This window comes from Crocodylus porosus, unplaced genomic scaffold (genome assembly GCF_001723895.1).
Source record: "Crocodylus porosus isolate Cpor-Errol unplaced genomic scaffold, CroPor_comp1, whole genome shotgun sequence".
NCBI lineage: Eukaryota > Metazoa > Chordata > Crocodylia > Crocodylidae > Crocodylus > Crocodylus porosus.
Window position 1 is genome coordinate 8184924 of NW_017728949.1, and position 19815 is coordinate 8204738.

A 19815-nucleotide genomic window follows, 5' to 3' on the forward strand; every position below is an offset into this window, starting at 1 on the left:
AGCTGCACAGCGGCTGCAGCAGTCTGCGCAGCAGCGTCTCCGTCCCGGGGCCGGCGGCTGCCTCCGCGCTCAGGTAAGGGCCCCCGGCGCCGTTCCCCGCAGCGCTGCTCGCCGCCCGCCCGCCCGCGCTCCCGCTCCCGGCCCGCGGGGATCCGCAGCATCGGGCGCGGGGGGCTCCACACCGCACCGGCTTCGGGACAGCCCGCCCGTGCGTGGGTGTGCGCGTGTGACACTCGACCTGTGTGCGGGGGGCGTTGAAGCCGTGTGTGTGCATGAGTGTGTGTGTGAGACGCTGAACCTGTGTGTGGGACATTGGAGCCGCATGTTTGTGTGGCATACTGACCGTGTGCGTGGGACATTGAGGGCATGTGTGTGTGCATGAGTGTGTGTGACAGTGTGCGTGTGACACAAGTGTGTGTTTGTGCCGCTGAACGTGTGTGTGACACTGAACGTGTGTGTGTGTGACATTGAAGCCAGGTGTGTATGTGTTCACGAGTGTGTGTGGCACTCAATGTGTGTGTGATACCGAAGCCTTGTGTATGGTTGTGTGTGTGGCACTGCCTGCACATGGGTGTGTGTGTCACACTGAAGTTGTGTGTGTGGTTGTGTGCGTGACACTGAAGCTGTGTGTGTGGTTGTGCGTGCACGTGTGTGTGATGCTGAACCCGTGTGTGTAGTTGTGTGTGTGACATTGCACCCACAGGTGTGTGGTGGTGTGTCTGTGTGGGGGGGGGCGCGGGTTTCACGGTCATTTCCCTGCATTTCCAGCAGCCGGGTTGCTGGGTGTGCGGAGAAGATGACGACGACAAGAAGACGGGAGCAATAAAAGAGACCTAAATCATAATCATCCTCAGACAAGAAAGCCCGAGAATGTGGGCCAGAATGCCCTGGCAGGAGTTGCCAGCCGCTCTTGAGGCCAAAAGCTTTATTTGAAATCCCCCCTGGAAGGGGCTTTCTTGGCTGCTCCTCGGGCCCCACCCCACCTGCTTCTTTTGTTTAAGGATGGAAATTTCAAGAAAGCAGGGAGGGGAAGAGGGGAAATTGGGTTCAGGCTGATCCCTCTGCCTGCAGTCGCCAGGGTGTTCTGGCTGGTATTTCACCGCTGTGGGTTTGAAGCCTTTGGTCAGAGGAAAAATTAAGCCTGGTCAAAAGGCAAACCCAGTGGGAAGGTTGCAGTCAGCAGGCAGTCTGCCGTGCACATCTTTGCCACTGAAATGTCTTGAGGGAAATAGGAAGAGCCCTTCTCAAGTCCTATCTGGGTTTATCTCTACTAGGAACAGGCTACTTTTGTCAGCTGCTTTTAGGATTTTGAGCATCTTTGGACTGTCAGAGATGTAAACCCCCTGAAAGACTGTCATTCCTCCTTGTTCCCTTGGGCTCCTGTAAAAAATCTCTGAAGTGGGACAAAGAGCCTGATTCAAGTGAGGGGGTTATGAGGCTTGTCAGCACCTTTCATTTTCATTCAAGACAAATTCTCTATACTGAGATGACCAGCTGTGGCAAGGAAACGACTGCAAACAGGGCTTCCATCCGCAGTGAGGCGGTGGAGAACAAAGCCTTTTTATTTCAGAGAGAATTATGCAAAATGTGGCGTATTTGAGCTGCGGCAGGTACAAGCCCTCATCAGTTGCAGTTCTCTGGTGCCCTGATGTTATGCTGAATATGATCTACCAAATAAAGACTGCTGTACTCAATTTGTTGCGTATATATTTGAGATCCTAATTCTGACCTCCCCTTTGAAATAAGGTGTGCTTTATGAAACAGGACTTTGAGAAAGAGGGTTGTGTGGGTTGGTGGCAGGGACTGTGGTTGTAAGGGTCTTTCCCTGCATTTAAAATCCCAATACAATTTCTCTTCCTCCCCAGCAGGAAAGATCTCATCTGCATTGCATTTATCCTTCAAATAAAGATTTCTTCTGCATAGCTGGTGGTTTTTTTTTTTATTTAGTTTTTCATATTTCTTTCTGTATGGTAGAGGATATTTAAATACAAGGTTCATAAATGTATGCATCCCATTCAGATTTTCTCCTAGCTCTCCATTAGAGTTATTTATTTTCTCTCTCATCCTGTTTCACAATCTGTCACATCTTTGTGGTCATGTAAATGAATTTTCCTCTACCCCTTTCTCAAGAAATCATTTACTTGACATTTCTGTATAGCACTTGCACTGCTCACCTTTCAGAAAATGTGGCCTTGTTTGCAGAAGGGAATTTTCATGCTAGATTGAGTGTATTTATTTTCTCTTCCTTTTCTTTTTGTTCCTCTATTTTCTCCATGTAAAAAAAAAAAAAAAAATCTGCTTCATGCACCTGTGCTGGTTTAGACTTGTAGTTATGTCTAGACTACAGATCTCAGAGCCAGCGCTCCCAGGAGGAGACTCGGCTGTAGGACTTATTTGTTTTCTGTAGCTGCTCTCTGCACCCTCCCTAAGAGATGACGTGATCACAGCATCTCAGCACTTGTGAGAAAGGTAGAAAAATATGCTGAGGGAGCAGTACCTAGTGAAACTGGCAATGTCCTTACTCCGTAGGTCGCTGAGAGGTACTTCACAAACAAAAAGAGAGCGGGCATCCTTCCTGCATAGGATATGCACTAGCAACATATATCCATGGCATGACTGAGCTAGCACGAGACAGCCAGCTAAGTTTGTAGTGGAACTAGCATTTTTATCTTTAGATGAGCGTTTAAGTGGGTTTGTTTTAAAAGTGGATTATTTAAAACAGAACTTGGCACACCATCAGAATTCCTTCCTTATGATTATGGTTTATATCACCTGTTTGTGAAACACTGCAATTATGCTTAGTTCTCTACAAGACCCAGATTAGGCCAGTACCTGTCTCAAGAAGTTGAAGCCACAATCTTGTTAAGACTTACATATGTGCTCAGGTTTATATGCTGAGTAGCCCTGCAAGGTTCAGTGAGACGGTTTACAGTGCATATAAATTAAGCATATACATCTTTATATGAACGGGTCCTAGAAAGATAGATGAGGTGACCAATGGAATGGTGTTAGCTTAAGTCACTGGCCCAATATCTTCTCTTGATGCACGGGGATAGGGTGGACAGGGTATGTATAGTCTGTGCAGTTTGCAACCCACTGAGTTCATGTTGTGGATTGCCTCGGTGTGTCCATTAAAATAACTATGATTCTGAGAGCTAGTGCTCATATAAAGTAGTTGCTTTTTCATAAAGAGTTTTACCATACTTATCTACTGCTAATGTGCAGCATGCTATACTAGGCTTGTAGTACAGTTTATTAATGTTACATAAACTCATCTCATTGATACTCTGGGTTTTAAAGGCTCTGATATATTATGCCAGTATGCGTGTGGTAATACTCCTTAATATATTCTGATGTTATAACAGGATTTAAAGGCTCCTTAGGTAGTGTGCCTGGCTCCTGCTGCATTCTGCAGTCAAGGATAACCTTATCAGCAAGAGATTTTTGGAACTATGCTTTTTTCTTTCAGTATGTCACCTTGGTCTGAGGAGGAATTAATGTCTGCCAAACACAGTGCACCTAGATTCACTATAAAAACAACATCTAGGCACAAATCAAATTAAGATGGATCTGGAGCCAACAGGTCTGATTCCCCCCTTACTTTCCGATGGTGTAATCAGGAGTAACTTCATGAAAATCCCTGAATTTACACAGGTATAAAAATGGATGTGGGTGAGGTCTGCATCAGATGCACTGGAGTTAAAACTGATTTGTATTGAAAGTGCATGGAACTGTGATACACCCCAGTCACTTTTATGGGAAGTATTTCAAATGTAGTGTCAGAAACAGGTTTGTTTTCCTTTAGAGGAAACACAAGCACCAGGAAAACAACACATGAGAACTACATGACCATGTATTTCAGAATGCAGTCTACTTGTGGTGTTATAATCTGTAAAAGCTCAAGAGCTACTGACAAAAATGTGTGCACACATGGAGTGTCCCATAAGTCTGAAATCTGATTTGCTGTGTATTCATGAGATTAATGAGTGAATTAGAAACAGATTTTAAAAAAGGAATGCCCTGACATTAGTACATAGGTTTTATAAATACGCAGCCTGATCCAAAAGCCTTCCAGATCAGTGGGAGTCTTTCTTTGCTGTTGGTCATGCAGGTCCTGATCCTGCTAGCAGCAGCAAATACGTAGATCCTAGTACCTGCACAAATGCCTATTACCTTCATTTGGGTTTCATCAAGAGGCAGCAGGGTTCTGTTGGCAAGAGATTCATTGTTGTCTTAAGGCCATAGTTAGCAAGTAGCCAGGGACCCTTGTCTTTAAATGCAAATGAATGAGCAATAGGCAGAAATTTGAGACAAAAACTAATATGTGGGGGCCAGATCCTACAAATAAGTCAACTCAACTCAAAGGTCTACCTGAACCTAACAGCTCTTTACGGCTAGTTGATTAAGGCACACCAATTTTCCTAGTCAAACATACAGCAGGGAATCAAGTGACTAGTATAAGTTCCTGTTGCTTTTGACTGCCCAGCCTGAGAGACCAGGCACCCATTAACGGCTGGGTTAACTGGGGGTGGCTTTTAATGCAAGTCTAGTGCAGGGCTTCAGTTCACACCCCCAGAATCATAGCAAGATGTGTTAATCACTTTTGTCACCTGCTGCAGATAATTAAAGCGTATGAGTAACTTTGCTGGTATGCTTCGCTAAAGCTAGTAAGGTTTTTCAACTGAATACAATTATGCATGTGCTTATCTGTGTAGGATTTGACCTGTGTGACTAGGATCCCAGTTCAGTCTGGCATTTAAGCACTTGCTTAATTCCTGTTAAATATGTGCTTAAAGTGAAGCATGCTTAAAATTAAGCATGTTCTTAAGTGGTTTGCTGAATATGAAAGGATTGCTGTTTTAGGGTGCAGCACTCAAGGGGCTCAATCTTGACAGGTACTAGAAAATCCTGAGAAGCTAGGGACTGTTCTTGGATGCTGAGCAGCTGTAATTCCCATGGAAGTTAGTGGGAGCTGAAGGCACTACTCTAACTTAAGAGCACCTTGAAGGATATGGTCAAGATCAGTTGGGTTTTTTTAATGTCTTACTTTGTGCAGAGGATACATGGATGCTTCTGTGCAGCAGATCTGTAGTGCACTGAGATGCTAACAAAAACCAGCATGTGTTTGATTTCCATAGGCTGGAGCAGATTTAGAATGGTTGTGTTGTGAAAAGGGGCGGTTTCCCAAGCCATCTGCTTCAGCAGAGGAAAAAAAGCTTTTCTGGGTGTTGGGCGGGGGGAGGGTAGGGTGTTGCGGGGGGGAGGGTAGATTTAATCACAGGTTATGCTATGAAACTGTAGGACAATGTTTTAGAATGAGATGCAATGTGACATTTGTAATTGCTTTTTAGATAGTGTAAGAAAGGACTAATGTAGCCATGGTGTTCATTTGGATTGTTCTTGCCACATGGGTTCACTGTACTAGCTGTTAAGAAGATTTGAGATCTTTATTAACCCATTTTTCTTAAACACTAATTGTTTGATGCTTGGTTAAGGAGGCAAGATGAGCTAATATTGTTGCCCTATATAGGTTTTACACTTCTTTAACATTTTTCCCCACAGAGATCCTCACAATGAAGCCAATCTATCATCTTTTGTTTGTTTTGGGGGGGGGAATAAAAGTATTTTTAACAATTCAAAATGATAACAGGTCAGGAAGCTACAGTACCTATGCATGTATTGAATGCATTGCTTATTTGTTTATACACCCATTTACAAGAATGTGTTGTAAGGTGAGGTCCAGGTAACCTCAATTATGCAAAAAATATTTATCAGGTTTAGCAAACTGCTTCGTTTCTGTTTAGTGAGGCGTGTTGTGCTGTGCAAGACACATTGGTGCTGATCTTCATTACAAAATGCAGCTTTTCTTTTTAACTATGGTTTTTGATTCATTACAAGTAGAATGTTTCTGGGCTGTAGTAGGCACTATGTCTGTTTTTAAAGCAAATGCTGTCAAACTTTCAAAATGCATAGAGTGGGGCCAGATATTCAGCTAGTTTAGAACAGTATAACCCCATTAGCTTTAGTGGGGCTTTACTGATTTCCACCAACTGGGAATCTGTTGAATACCTGCTTTAGATTTATCGAAAATACAGGCTGTTTTCCACTTCAGTAATGCTGTTAGTTTATACCTGTAAATGTATATGTGATGAGTTTGTAGATAGAACTCAGCTCCTGTGTCAAGTCCTGTTTCTGCTGCTTTTACAAGTTTGCCCACTGGAGTCTACTCATGTGAGTAAAACAAGCAGTATTTGTCAGTCCTGCATTTAGGATTTGATTTAAAGTAATCCTAGTACCTTTCCATCTCCTTGAAGCCAGTGGAGGTTGAGTGCTCTTAAGATCAGGGAAGAGTAGCTTGCCAAACCCCCTTAAAACAGCTAGGAGAAATCTCAGAGGTTCAGCTATACTAACAGTAATGGTAACAGAACATGGTAGCTAGCTTTCAGTGTACTTAGTCTACAAAAACCTGGTGTTTTGATTGGGATAATTGTTGTTCTCTCTGCAAAGGGAGAATATTTCAGTGTTTCCATTTCTGTTTGTGTAAAGATTTAAAATACTTTTATAATACTCCGCACGCCTCTAATACTCAGAATAATATGGGCAGACATTTTTATTTAAATTATCCATCTGAAAACTTAATAACTTCATTTTGTGTGACTATTATACCTGAATTAACAGCATTTAAAAAAATCTTTCAAAAATCTAGTCATGTCGGCCAACTCAGTTACATTTCATTATAAGAGCTATTGATTAAATAAACCCTACAGTTGCTATTCATTTTCTGCAGTAAATGATTGCAGCTGATGTCTGGTTCAGTCCTCAAGAGAAGTGCGTTCTGTTTTGGGGCATATCTCCCTTATTCATGAAACTTGGAGATGGGGAACTGGCCCGTTTCTTTGTGGTGCAATTGTAGGCAGATTTCTGACTGACATTGTGCAGGATGTGTGAAAAATGGAGATTTTAGTCTGGGAATTTAAAACTGTGTTGGCATAACTGTGCTCCCATAGAACTGAAGCCTATGAAATATTAGTAGGATAGTTGTGCTAATGCTAGAGGCTTCTGGAAATCCCAGCCTTAGAAGAAATTTGGTACTGAGATTTACAGTAGAAGTCCCTGTGAATCTCTTAAAAGAGGCTCTCCACATGTGGCTTCTGACCCAGAAGCCACAGTTTTGCTTGAATTAGATGCAAGCATTTGTCCACAAGCTGACTGACTTCCTGTGCAATTCATTCACCAAGTTTAGCTGTGCAGGAAAGAATCAAAATGAATTCATGATGAACTGGGCCTGGCTCTCTACTTTATTCTCTGCAGAAGTTGCATATAATGCATGTTATTGTAAACCAGGGGTCAGCAACGTTCTTAGGCAGAGTGCTAAAAACACCTGCAACCTTGACTTGTAAGATGTTGGCATGCTAGGGGTGGATGGTGAGGGAGCTGTGAGGGGTCTGGTCTTTGTTGTAACAGTGCATCCCCAGCCCCTTCCCTGCCATCTGCTCTGAGGTGTGCGTGCACCTGCTGCTGATGGTAAGCCCAGCTGGGGCTCCACAAAGCCTGGTGCAGTTTCTTACAGTCTCCTGGCTGTCTACCACAGCTGGCCCAGGCTCTAGGCAGGCCCCTGCTGCCCACAGCTGGTGGTGGGGAGGCTGCAAGCAGCTGCACTGGGGTCCACGGAGCTCTAGCCTGACTCATTACCGACGGCAGGTGCATGTGCTCCTTGGAGTGGACAATGGGCAAGGAGCTGGGGCTGTGCTGCCACGGCAAGGATCAGGCCTCTCATGGCTCGCCCTGCCCTCTGCCCCGAGGCATACGTGCCAAGCAAAATGTCTTCATGTGTCATGCTCTGGCATGCTTACTGTGGGTTGCCAAGCCCTGTTATAGACCACACAAATGACACCAGGCTCCAATTTGAAGTAACTGACTAAATGAGATGATAGGCCACCGCTCGGCATTTGAGAACTGTTTTGTACTAGAACAGGTGCCAAACAAAACCCCCAGATCTATAGACTCTCAAACCCTGGGAAGTTTCAGTCTGTTGTGAATTTGAGGCTCGCTTCCTTTCCCATGTGAATTGAACCCAAATACCTTGATTTTAGGGAGATATAAGATCAAGAGCTAAACTTTGATTTGGGCCTCTTTTCTATGTCTAAAGCAATTTTTGCTAGTGAGATCTGTTCTGTGCTAGATACAGTATCATTCTTGGGCTACTACTCTCTAGCAGTATCCACCCATCAGTCTGTCTTCGTGGCCAACAGGCACAGCCAGGAAAATACCGAAACTGTGACTAGGGTGGCCACTGACACATCCCCAGAATACAGGACACCCTCTTGGTGAGGGGGGGGATCACCTACCTCCTCAGCTAATCAGCAGTGAAGGGCAGTGCTGTTGCCTCCTTGCACAATCAGCAGCAAGGGGCGGGACAGTTGGACCCCTTTGCCAATCAGGAGCAAGGGGCAGAGCCACCACAAAAAGCCCACCTCTGTCCCTCCCTCTCTGGTTGGGTTAAAACCTTGCTTCTTCTGGCTGTGCACCACCCGACCTCTAGGCACAGCCAATAAAAGGGGACAAATGTCACAAGGACAAATGATTGACGTGTATTTCCACCAGTGAATAAAAAAACAGGTCTCTTTGCAGTCTGTTCCTCATTTAGAAATGGACAGGAGACACAGGGTTTAAAAACAGGATGGTCTGGTATAAAACAGGACCAGTGGCCACCTTAACCCTGGAAGAGTTCGGCTAGCTTCTAATAGCTGTGTTTATGATTCATAGATTCATAGATGTTAGGGTCAGAAGGGACCTCAATAGATCATCGAGTCTGTACTCCAAGTCACATCGCTGACATGAACCTGCCCACAGGCTCCCAGTGGAAGACAGATCTGCCAAAGAGAGACAGCATCACAGTTACAACCTCTGTAAGCCCTAAGCTAGGGTGGGCAATTATTTGACTGGAGGGCCACATACAAAGTTTTGGTGAGTCATCAAGGGCATCTTGACAGGTGCCCAGCCCCCCTGGTTGCTATCTTGTGACCAGAAGTCACACTCACAGGCCACATTTTGCCTACCACTGCCCTAAGCCCAGCTGTTTAATAGCTGCTGTCATGTGGGCAGGTCAAATGGACAGGGTCCACAATAATATGTATCACTGCAGCATGGTCACACCTCTATAAAATGAGCTAATAACTATGATGGAACAATAGTAGCTTCAGCCAGGTAAACATTCACATTGTATCTTGTGTCTTTTTTTCTTCCACTTATACCTAATGAAGTTTGCACTGGGGTTCGGCATACATTTTACAGGTGGTCTAGAGTCCAGTGTTTCTCAGCCCGTGGTACGCATACCCCTGGGGATATGCGAGACTCGGACAGGGGGTATGCAGGTGCTGCATTTTGGTCTTTGCTTCCTCCGGCTGGAAGTTCCAGTTGCTACCCCTCCCACTGTATCTGGTGCACCGGGGCTTTTACTCCCCAATGTCAGTGTGCCAGGGGATAGGGAGGAAGGCCCCACACAGGCTGCTTTGCCCCAGAAAAAGTGGGACTTGGCTCATGGCAGTGAAACTGGAAGTGCCACGGTGGGACTTCCGGTTTCACTTTTGCCGCATCGATCAGCAACAGTACATAAGGTATCAAAGGTTGAGAACCACTGGCCTAGGCTGCTTTTTCTTGTTGCTGTGTCGGTGTGGGAACTGAGCACTCACATTTGCAGAATATCTGTATTCTCCAAGAGTTAAGCATTTGCATACTTGCCTTCAGGCATGCTGTAGAATATATTCAAGACAAGCCTAGCTTTTACTTCATTGTATATTTAGCACTGGGTCACATTCTCCTGCAGAAAAAAAAAACCCTATGAGATTGGCCAAAAGGTGAGTTGCAGTAAATTGCTAGCAGAGGGGAAAGGATGCAGGATTTGCCCCCCATTGGAATGGGCAAGAGGTTCAGTTCCCCAAAGCCACAGAGTATGAAGGACTCATCAGAGACCAGAACTATCTTTGTGAAGAGCATGAGGCCTCCCAGTCTTCTGCAGCCTCCCACAATCTCAACTCAATAGGCACGTGATGGGAATACCACAGAAAAATGTGTGTCGGTAGGTATGTGTCTTTTGCAGCGGTATGAAGAATGTAGTAAAAAACAGGAAGAACATTCCTCTTGATAGGAAAAGAACAAAATAAAGCGATGCAGCCACCGGCTTTTACATGATTGAAGGGAGATCTTCACGTGGAGGATCTGATCCTTGCTTGCATTAACACTAAGCATTAACATCACTGTAGCTTTTTCTGATTTACAATGATGTGTGTATATGAGAGGAGAATCAAGCGCATACAGTCTTTTTCATGAGCAAATGGATGATCTGGACCATTGATGAATGCACCAAGAGTCACTTTCAAGAGTACAAAATTGGTTATTGTGTATTCAGTTTACTCTAATCTCTCTCTTTCTCCAGGAATATTAATTAATATCCTTTGAAGAAAATTGTCCTCAGGATAGTGAGGGAGAAATTCATAAGTTAAGAGGAAAGAAACCATAGATTTGTTTGTTCAGGATGATCAAAAAATACATACTTTTCAAAGGGAAAGTTAGCTGAAATCCCTAAGAGAGCAGTTCCAAAAAAAAAAAATAATAATCTAAGCATGCAAAAATTAATAACATTCAATTCTGAAGAGCCAAATGGTAGTGTAGTAAATAAAGAGCTTTCATTGAATGGTGTTCTGCAGAGCTAAGCTTTCTGGGCTATAGAGAGTCTGTTGTTTTTTCCCCAACAAGGCTTCCCAAAATATTGAATGCATGCATTTCAGAATACCCAGTTCTATCTGATAAAGTGATATTATAAATTTTTGCCTTTGAGTTAGAATAAAAGATGTTTTTGTAATATGACGAATTAATATCTGTAATTATATGTTCCATATACTTTGCCAAAATTAGCAGTGGTGATTTATGGATGGTACTTATAATAGTCATTTCGATAAATGCTTAAAATTGTACATTAATAGTGTTGTTTACCATGCTGTCAATAATTAGAACGTGATTTAATAGTATTTTTAAAAATCTTTTTAAAAGAAAAAATTGTGATTTGTTGGGAAGTGCTTTTGGAAGCATACCACATACCAGTAATAAAATGTAGTAATTCATATATAATCTCTAGGAATTTCAGCAGGCTGGAATTATTTCAATTCTAATCCAGGTTTTGGTACTGACATCTTTTTTTAATTTTTTTGTCTTTGGGCAGATCAGTTAACTTATCTGCCCCAACATCCCCACCTGTGATAAATGGTAATTGGTAAAACTTCACAAGAGTTCAGTTAACCAGTACTTGTGAATAACTTGGACATTGGAAATGCACACATGTACTGTATTGCATGCTTGGTATTGACTTATCCGTCGCTTGGACACTCTTGTGTTTCTGTGTGGAATTTTGGGATTCACAGTGGGTGTAAATTGATTCCAATGACCTGGCAATGATTTAAACCCACTGAGAGTCTGCCTCATTATGTGCACTTATTTTTGCATAGCAACTGGCCAAGTTAGACGGTCAGTAAATCCTTCTATGTTAGCCATTGTCTTGCACCCTCCACACTTACTCAAAATCGGATTTTCTTTCAGGTGAGTAGTTATTTATTCTCATAACATCAAATGTTCAACCTAAGATAGCAGGAAATGATAGTGATAGTGCTTTCCATTTCTTGCTTGAAAATGAAGTGCAGTCTCTATGAAGGTCCCTTTATCTGCTTCAGGGTATGAAAACTATGAGCATGTGGTCAAACAACGTATCTTCTGAAAGAAATGGCCACAACTAAAGCCTGTGGAAGTCAGTGGAAAATCTTACATTAACTAGACTTGCCTTTATCTACAATTGGAATGTAACTGTTTTTTGGATAACAAACTGTCCAAATACAGGGGTTGAAATGGATGTCTCACCAAAACTGGTTGCTAGCACTGCCATGGCTAGTCTACACTTTCCTCAAATATCTCTTCCTTCCCAAGACTCTGAAGTACTGATCAAAAATAATGGTGTCTTCAGCTGCGGTGAAAGCTGCAAATTATGAGACCAAATTCTCAAATTGCCGAGTCCCCTTGGAATAATGCAGATGCTAGTTCATGCCCCTATTTTAAAAGTTGCAGATATGGAGTGAAACTTGAAAGTTTTTTATGGAATTGTCTTTTTTTGGGTTGAGAAAGGGTGTGAACTTATGGTAACCGTAGAGGGAGCCTGGGTTATGTTTACAGAAGGCCACTGTGGTTAGCAGGGAGTATTGAGTTGTTCTTACAGAAGCAGCAAAACTGCATGGGTCCATTCCTCCTCTCACAACCAGTGCTATGAAAGTGGAGCGCTAATATCAATGAAGTTGCACTCATATAACTCTGAAATAAGAAGGGAACAAGGCCTGATACACGTGGATGGGTAGTGGAGGTACATCCAAAGTGGGCTAGCAGCAGAATCATCCTTCTGGCCCAGTTAGTGTTAGTTCACATGCTATGGAAGCCAGAGCAGCCTTGACTGTGGGACTGAGGTATGCTACATGCCCAACGTAGAGTATTCTTGTGGTACAATCTCCATGAGTTTGACAGGGGCTGACATGATACAGAGCAGTTAATTCCTGGTTCCACTCTTGACTCATGATGTGTCCTGGTACATAGAACACTGGATTGGAGGCAGTAGCGCTTAGTGACTCAGCCCAGGTGCTGTGGCACCCTGGAGTGCCTTGAGATCTTTTTGAAAGCACTGTATAGTGCCACACAATGTTAGGTGTAAAAACATGATTCACAAGATAAACCCAGAGATTTCAAATAGAAATTGGTAGTACCAATTTTCATCTGTTGTAATCATCCTGATTTCTTAGCACCAGAATAATTGCTCTATTTTCTGTAGTCAGAAAGAAAGTGAAAACTAAGAACTTGCATTTTCTGAGGGGTGCCTGAAATCTGATGAGGGGTGTCCAGTGCCTGATATGCCTTCAGTCAATAAGGTTGTGAACCACTGGCCTCGGATGTGGAGCGCTGGACTGGAACTTGAGAGAGTTGGATTCCATTCCCAGCCCTGGCTCTGGCCTGCTGCACGACCATGGGCACATGGGGCATTTTTACACGTGCTCCAGGACATGGCGCTGGGTGCTTTAATTAGCAATCCATGCTAATTAAAAGCTCCTGCATGTCATGTGTATCAGCGTCCCCATGCTGAAAAAAGTGGCAGGGCACTTTGAACTAAAGCTCATTGAACGTGTTTTGTTTCAAAGCACCTCGCTGCCATTATTTAGCGCAGGTACCTTGATACACGTGATGTGGAAGGCTGCTGGAGCACATCAATTCTGTGGTCCAGCAGACTTGATAGCTCGAGTCTGCTCTGACGCGCTGGATTTCCAGTGTGTCGGAGCAGGCTCTTTACATGTATATAGGAGCCCATGATGTCTCATCTTCTCTTCATGCCTCGCTCCTTTTTCCTGTAATATTGTTTGGCTATAAAACCCATCGAGAAATAAAGATGAAAGGTGCTGGAAAGAGCCAAATGTTACTATATTTTTCTAATTACTCCCCATAAAAACTCCTGAAGAAATAAATCTATTGCGTACTTGTCATTTTTAGAGGTTGGACACTGCTGTTAAACCTTGTTTTCATGCCTTTCCCTGGATCTGCAGGCTCATTTGGCCTGTATTTTATAAAATGTATTCTGAGGATGTGATTTGACCCCAGGCAGTAGAAACAGCAATGCCAGTTTCTGCTATTAATTATGAAGAACAATTTCATGATAGATCAATAAGGAGCCTTAAAGCTAAATTTCTCTTCCTTTTTATTTTGGGTTATTGGTACAAAAGGTACAGTATTTTTGGAGAAGAAATACAGTTTCCATGTTTTTCCTGCCATTGAGTCCATGTGCTGTTGTTGTTGTGTTTTTGGTTTTTTAAATACATATGTGTTTCTTTGGGCTAACCCTGATTCCATACTCAGTAGGTAGTCATCAGAATCTTTGTTACCACCAGTTTTCCATAGTTACTGGTTTCAGAGGTGCTGAGGTGAGTTATACATTTTTAATTTAAATTCCTTTTCTATCCATGTACCTAGCCCTGGGGCTCAGTAGTGTATATATATGGGTTTGAAATCAGGAGCTTGTGATTATTAGTGATTCCTTTTTAAGAAGTTGAAAATAATGAATGTAGTTGACCAGTGTTAAGTTTCTATCTGTTACGTGATGCGTCCCCAGTTAACTTGTTTTGCCTCAGACAGCCACTTTATTCAGCAGGATTTTATCATCCTGTGCTTGTTCACAAAATCAGTCAGATGGGGATCTCAGTTTCAGGATCATTGTTTTGATGTAGGAGTTGTCCAATTAGCTTTATAATGATTTAGACTAATAAAAAGGGAAACCATCTGGGCTGGGGGGTGGGGAACAGTTCTCCCCATGGGGTCAAATTGCATGTTAAGTTTTAAAAGAAGATTACTGCAGGATGGGATTACTTTATAAGAACAACAGCCTCAATTTCAGTAACCAGTGCTAACCTTGCAGAGGCCCTCAGGCTTAAGGGCACATTGTGATCACCAGCTGGGGCAGGGAGAATTGTTCTCTTATGATGTATTACTGCAGAATTTGCATTAAGGGTCAAAGGGGTATGTGCTGTTCTTCTGAGTGAAGCATCTGACATTGCCCACAGACACCAGACGGATGGACCATTGATTGGTTTTGATGTGGCTGTGTTTCATTTCAGGGCTTTGTGTACTTTCTCTGAATTTATGGGTGAATTCAGACAGTTGGCCAACAAAAACAATAACCTACCTTGCACTTTCCAAGAATAATACCCTTTTGCAGCTCCTACTGAATCCTAGCCAGCCAGGAGAGTTTTAGATTACAAGTTCTACATATATTCTGTGATCCTGGCTGCTTAGAGGGGAGATAAGGCATAGGAAGGAAGAACAGAAGATTGGTTTTAACCCAGTCAAGATCACTGCCCTGATAATAGATGTGGTTGGTGTGCTGCATTTGGGATGTTAATTCCATCTCTGAGCTGGAATAAGTTCTATGCAAACCAGTGAAGAAGGGAAGTGAGAAATTTGAGGGTTAAGATTGAGCAAGGATTTTTAGTGTCAAGAATCTTGGCCAGAGGATAGAGCCAGCCTGTGGTGAAACCAGGCCATGGCAGGGAAAATTCCATTATGAGGAATTATGGAATGGACTTATGAGCAAGTTTAGAGGGTGGGAATGATGAGCCTTTTTGCTGCACTTCCAGTGAGACTTAGAGGGCATTAGCGTAGACTTCTGGAATTGGAATCCATCACTGTTTGATTGAGTTTGGATTTTCAGTACAAGTGTATTATACTTGGAATTAAGCAAAGAATTTATTCCTTTTGAGGTTTGCCAGTGACTTCCCAATGTTTTTACAACCTTCATACGCTTAACTACATGTTTAACAGAAGTACAATTGTAGCAAACCTACCTGAATGCTAAAGAGTTTATTACCATTCTCTGGTGAGTTACAGCTCTAAAGTTTCTGTAGTTAAGCAAGAATAATGCCCTCTTTCAAGGTTGTATAATTTTGTTTCTAATGTCTCTCTGTGTTTTCATAGAATGAGAGGTAAAATAGAGCCTCCCATTACAGAGAGAGTGAAATTTCTTCTACATTATAGGTTATTACAAAATCAGCAAGAGCCATGTTGCCTACTCTACTGTGTGATATAATAAATGATTTGTCAGACTCCTGGAAAAGGCAAGAGAATCTTCCACACAGTCATCCTTTCCCTCCTGGTACTTGACAGATAACAAACCAAAGCACATGGCATATAGTTACTTATCTATGCTTTCTTTTGAGATTTACAAATTCAAACAGAGTCTGTTCCTATATCTACTCCAGCAAACTCACTGGCTTTCTCAGTTTTCTGGCTCTGGGGAAGAGTCAAGTTTCCTCCAAGGGGCAGGTATGCTCTGTATACAATTGAAAGGCAGTAGAGGAGGTCTTACCCACAGAATATCTTTTCATCTGAAAACTGGCTGTGAGCATGTATGTTTGATCATCAGCTGGTATATTTATTTTCAGAGTTGACTCAACAGTGGGAGTAGAATTTGCATCTCCAGGATTCCTAGGCACTGCTTGAGATAAAGGAGCATCTGTCTCCCTTTCTTTAAACCAATCACAAGATAAACTTCATCTCTTTTGGGTTTTCATCTACCACAGTTGTCTTTCCAATTGTATGTGTATATTGCTTTGCTGTAATGCAGGGTGTCAAATATATGCTCTGCAGGCTGGATACAGCCTGTGAAGCCCCATGTTCTGGCCTGTGGGTCTTGGACCAACCATATGTGCCAGATAGTCATAGAAAGTAGGACTGGAAGGGGCCTCCACAGGTCATCTAATCCAACCCCTGCTTGAGGCAGGATCATCTCTGTCCACACTTTCCCAGTCTCGTGCACGAGTTAGACTCTGTGCCAAGGGCCCTGCATACAGCAGAGGGGGCTGGTTGATCTGGAGCTCATGCTGCATGCTGGCTTCAGGCTAGACTGGATTGGACCATGCCAGGGCTAGTATGCAGAGTTGGTTCAGCAGGCTGCTGCAAGCAATGCATGGCCTGGGTTAGCCCCTAGTGCTGTGCGCAGTGTGTGGCCAGTCCAGTCCCATGTGCACCACATACTGGCCTCGCTACAGGGCTCACTCTGCATGTGGCACTGGGTACTGGCAGGAGGTGGGTGCAGCATATGGCACCCCACTGGACTCTATGCTGTGTGCAGTGCTTTCCATGCTGGGTCCAGCTGGCATACCACATGCAGTGCAAACCCTGGAACCAGGGCAGCACATGCTGCTGGCTGCGTGTGGGCCTGGACCGGCCACACATGCTGCATGGGGCTGGCATGGGGCCCTGCATGCTGGTTCTGGTGTGTGATCCTGATTCTATCTGCAGACCCACCCAGCAACTGTCATCTGGCCAGTGGTGCCAGGTGATTTTGACCCCTCTGCTCTAGTGCATTTAGCTGCAGACAGGACATGACTTGCAGTGAGCCACTCTTCTCCTAAGTTAGTAAATAAGCCATGCCCCATGTATGTTGTTGCTAAAAAGTTGAACAGATCTTTGAAGTATGTTTAAGGTTTTCAACAGGAGTAATTCCAAGAAGAAACTTTATTTAAAATAAACTTTACCATGTGCAAATAATCAAACTAGCAAGCAAGTGGAGCCACAAGTATAAAGGTCCCAAGCCTTAGGTCACTTCTTAATGTTTCTCAGGAATATTGTGCTTATTTCCACTTGGATCTATTTTATGTTTGAACTTGAAAACCCCTACAAAAGAGAGGTTTTTTAAATTATAATGCTGACTTCCAAATGCTGTAGGTTGAGGCTAATTTAAATCATGTTGCATTTAAGCCTCTGGTTCCCCCCCCCCCCCCCAATGCTTTTCAGGTTATAGTCACTAATTTTAAATTTAAAACACAACTTTCTGAAAAAACCTATGTAAATAAGTTCATCATTAAATCACATTATTACCCCTAAATAATTAATTAACCTCTCTCTCCACAGAATGATAATCCTATGATACTCTCTCCTCAGATCTCCCTTTGGACTGATGAACTGCTCCCTTGCTGAGCAGCTGGTGTGGGTTATAAAAGCAGGGCAGCTGTATAGCACACCAGAGAACACTGGTTAGTAGTCTAAGCATAGGTACAGCAATGAGGGACTCCTGTGTGTTAAATGTTTGTTACCTTCCTCGAGGAAAGAAACGCAAGCAAGTTGACAGCATCTTTAGGAAACAAACAGTGGATCAGTTTCTCAGCTTGGGAAATCAGGTGTAGCTCCATTTAAGTCTTCGCTTTACACCAGCTGATGACCCAACTCATTATATTTTTTTAATCAACTATAATATATAAATTACCCTGTTATCATTTCAATCACTGTGAACTGTGACTGAAGGATGTGGCATAAGGTTAGATTTAAGTATTCACGCCCCTGATCTCCTGTCCTATAAGCAAACAAAAATAAATAGAAAGGCTTGCTTTGGTGGGATTACTGGGAAGTGATTCTTCAGAGATAAGTATTACAACAAAAATCACTTTGACACTCTCCATTGTAAGTCTTGAACTGCTCTGCATAGCAGATTACTTGCTGACCTTTGAAAAAGGAGGCTAGCTGTAGCTTTAACACAGTATCCTGATGTGGAAATTGCCTCCTTTAGAATGATGGAAGTGGGAGGGATGTGGGGTGAGGAAAAGCTAAGCCAGAAAGCACCTGGCAACCAGATGGCCACAAGCATGCTGTATCTTACCCACACCATCATTAAGGATTGCTGTAGCTGTCTCTGGGTAATAGGTTTAGAGGTTTGGGGTCATAAAGAATTAGAAAATTGTAGCCAGTTGCAATTAAAGCAAGGTTATTTTTAGAGGACAAAGGACCAAGTGAGCGGTTTGAGCTGGATTCTGCTTTAGAGCTGCTTCAGATGCTGGGGCTTGAAGATGTTTATTATGCTAGCCTAGCACTGTATTTTCTGTGCATACAACAAAAGACCTTGTGCACTTCAGTTAGATACACAAAGCAGCTCAAGATAGCAGCAGGTGGGCTGGACACAAGTAAGTTGCTAGCAATGGCAATAACGTGGAACCAATGCGCCCCCCCCCCCCGGGTGACTAGCATTATGTGCTTTTCTCTCAATATTTATTTGTGCTGTGGATAATCATTCTGGAATTAGACTGTTTCTGGGGTAGGCCCATCCATTTTATATTGGGTTTTACATAAGTTTAATATATTTTACTCTTATTTGTCTTCCGCTTAGCATATTCGTGACCCTAAAGGATTAGCTTAGGATGGTTTTAAATGATTAATGAAGGCAGCTTGGATTTGCACCTTATAGACTGAATCGGAGATGTATAGCATGAGCTTTCGTGCAGCTGAGATCCCTTGGATGATAAATCTTTGGATAGTTGAGATCTGCTGACTCTATAGGCTAGAATGAGTCTCTTTCCCCCCGTTTCTTTCCCCCTTACATTTCTGTTGAGTCACTCACCGATGTGAATCAGTGGGCCTGTTCAGGGGAGTGACCGCTCACACAATGACAGTAACGGGCTCACAATCTACCTAAGGCAGCACAATTTTGTGCCTGGTATTTGTATGGGTGAGGGGCTGACCCAGTATGCTTTCGCCTCCTCCACCTACTGCACCATACGTTTTTATAACCCACACTTAATGTTGTGTAGGCACTGCTTCCTCTGCATATCCTAAAGTGAATGTACCCCCCCCTAAGAGACTGAGAGTCTAAAGGGTGACACAAAGTGTGTACAAGGTAAAATATTGGTGCTGTTCTTAATGCTGAAGGATGTTGCATTGAAGGCCTATCCAGGCAATGCATGAAAGGGACACTCCAGCCTTTAGATGTTTCATTGGGTTAAAAAACAAATCATGGTAATCCTGTGGCTGTTTCTGACAGGGTTTGTCCTCTTGAAATAGTTTGGAGCATCTTGAGGAAATGGGAACAGATTATTACATTACTTTTATTTCACTATTAGCAAAATTTAAAAAAATGTACATTAGCTAAGCAGATAGTTTGAAGTAATAGAGTTGAAGCCATTTGTTATTTGAATAGCTGACTGATAATGAGTGCCTGTATTGTAGCAGTATCTATTGTCACATCCATCTGTTTCTACCAGTCTCACGATTTCTCTTCACTCTTTCACTCTACTCTTTATACTTCATTATTGCTGAAAATTAAAAGGCGGTAGATCTTATAAAGGGCCTGACCCTAGTTCCTACTAACTCCATTGGGGTCAGGAGCAAGACTGTTCTCATTAAGAAACTGGGGGACTGTGGTGTCGACACCTACACAGTCAATTGGGTCACCAACTGGCTGGAGGGCCGCACCCAGAG

At 43.1% G+C, this 19815-nt stretch overlaps 1 protein-coding gene across 17 annotated transcripts in view; it reads left to right on the plus strand.

Moving 5' to 3' along the window:
- The window catches only part of MAP2 (microtubule associated protein 2), a 364315-nt gene continuing 344500 nt past the window's right edge, over positions 1-19815 (plus strand). For all 17 annotated transcript variants that reach the window (XM_019553948.1, XM_019553947.1, XM_019553954.1 and 14 more), the window contains exon 1: positions 1-73. The gene's annotated coding sequence lies outside the window, so the exon portion shown is untranslated. The remainder of the gene's footprint in view (positions 74-19815) is intronic.